We start from the raw sequence: 2480 nt of genomic DNA, 5'->3' as shown, positions 1-2480 counted from the left end.
AAAAAAAAAACTAAGAGATGGATGAAATTACACAAGGAATCCTGGTCTCAAAGAAGAGGGAAATGGGGATATGGCGAAATCGGTAGACGCTACGGACTTGATTGTATTGAGCCTTGGTATGGAAACCTGCTAAGTGGTAACTTCCAAATTCAGAGAAACCCTGGAATTAAAAAAGGGCAATCCTGAGCCAAATCCGTGTTTTGAGAAAACAAGGGGTTCTCGAACTAGAATACAAAGGAAAAGGATAGGTGCAGAGACTCAATGGAAGCTGTTCTAACGAATCGAGTTAATTACGTTGTGTTGTTAGTGGAATTCCTTCTAGTTCTAAATTAGAGAAAGAGGGGTTTTATACCTTATACATTTAATAAACACGTATAGATACTGACATAGCAAACGATTAATCACAGAACTCATATTATATTCTAATTATAATATAGGTTCTTTATCTTTTTTAAAAATGAAATTAGAAATGATAATGATTATGAAATAAAAAACTCATATCATAATTTTTTTTTTTCATTATTGTGAATCCACTCCAATCGAATATTGAATAATCAAATTCTTCAATTAAAATTCAAAGTTTTCGAGATCTTTAAAAAAGTGGATTAATCGGACGAGGACAAAGAGAGAGTCCCATTCTACATGTCAATACTGACAACAATGAAATTTCTAGTAAAAGGAAAATCCGTCGACTTTATAAGTTGTGAGGGTTCAAGTCCCTCTATCCCCAAATCCTCTTTTATTCCCTAACTATACTATATTATTATTATTTATCCTCTTTTTTTTTTTCTTTTTATCAATGCACTTTTTTTTCTTTTTATCAATGCAATGGGTTTAAGATTCATTAGCTTTCTCATTCTACTCTTTCACAAAGGAATGCGAAGAGAACTCAATGGATCTTATCCTATTCATTGAATAGATTTCTTTTTTATTAGAGTATCGGCAAGAAATCTTGGTTATTCACTCTATTTTTAAGTTTTATTTAAGTAAACCATGCACAATGCATAGGACTACCCCCCCCATTTTCAAATTTAAAATTTGAAATACTTTAATTAATTTTTAGTCCTTTTAATTGACATAGATACAAATACTCTACTAGGATGATGCACAAGAAAAGGTCAGGATAGCTCAGTTGGTAGAGCAGAGGACTGAAAATCCTCGTGTCACCAGTTCAAATCTGGTTCCTGGCAGAGAAAAAAAAAAAAAAGATCCACCGAATAGGTATTGATCCAAATACCTCGAGATGGATTGTGATACATATTCATTAATAATATTTATTCATCTAAGTGGATAAATCTATAATATAAATATAGAGGCACTTCTTTTTCTTTTTAAAGAAGTTTTAAAATATATCTTTTCTTTATGATAAAGAAGGGGGTGAGATTCCCCTTTATTTTTTTGCGTTTCTTAATTTTGTATTCCGCTATTCCGACGAATATTTTTTTAGTCTTGCTTATCTTTATCTTATCTTATTTTCCTAGTTGTGCTAAGTAATGTGCGCGGTACAAAGTTCCTGGTAGAGAACTTCTTTGAGTCATCCTATTTTTCTGTTCATATGAAGGAAATTAATATGCGATTTTCAAAATAGGGGAATCCAAATGAAACCCTTTTTTTGCTCAGTCTATCTGGAATGCTTTTGTATAATTAGGAATTAATTATAAATAGGTATTCCGTTTCATCTAGGAAAAGAACCTAAAAATATTCCTTGACTTGAATAAAATCTGGAGTTGTGTTGTATAAGTGAGCATGAATTTCTTATCATTCAATGAGCATCTTGTATTTCATAAAAATTGGGGGTTATATAATCCTTACGTAAGGGCCAGCCTATCCAACTTTCAGGCATTAGGATACGTTTAAGGCGCGGATGATTATCATAAGAGATTCCCACCATATCATAAGATTCGCGTTCTTGAAAATCGGCACTTCTCCAAATCCAGAAGACAGACGGAATTCTAGGATTATCCTTTTGGGCAAAGACTTTTATGCAGACTTCTTCTGGATTATCTATACCATATTGTATTCTCGTAAGATGATACACGCTAGCTAAAGATCCACCGGGTGCTACATCATAAGCACATTGGGAGCGTAAATAATTGTAACCATATACATATAAAATGACAGCAATGGAATCCCAATCCCCTGCTTTTATTTGTAAAGTCTCTATTCCTCGGTGATCAAAGCCCAAAGATCTATGAACCACCTCATGTTTGACTAGCCAATTAGATAACCAACCCTGCTGCATTGTCTTCATCTCTCCCTCTTTGTATAAATATTTCACATTTCGGATGCAAGTTTGAAAGATTGCCCTGCTTTTTATTTTTCTACACAAAAGAGCCCCTCTCCTAATTCACTAATTTGTAGGAAGGTACTGAACTTTTGGATTTGAAAAAAGTTTCAGAAGATATATCTAATGTAGATGGTGATTGATAGAGCAATTCTTGCTCATAAGTTCCTGTATGAGTACTGCGCCTAACATAAAG

The sequence above is a fragment of the Triticum urartu genome, unplaced genomic scaffold (genome assembly GCF_056163025.1).
Source record: "Triticum urartu cultivar PI428250 unplaced genomic scaffold, HENAU_Tu73 scaffold1, whole genome shotgun sequence".
NCBI classification, from domain to species: Eukaryota; Viridiplantae; Streptophyta; class Magnoliopsida; order Poales; family Poaceae; genus Triticum; species Triticum urartu.
Note: the sequence above shows the minus strand (reverse complement) of the source record.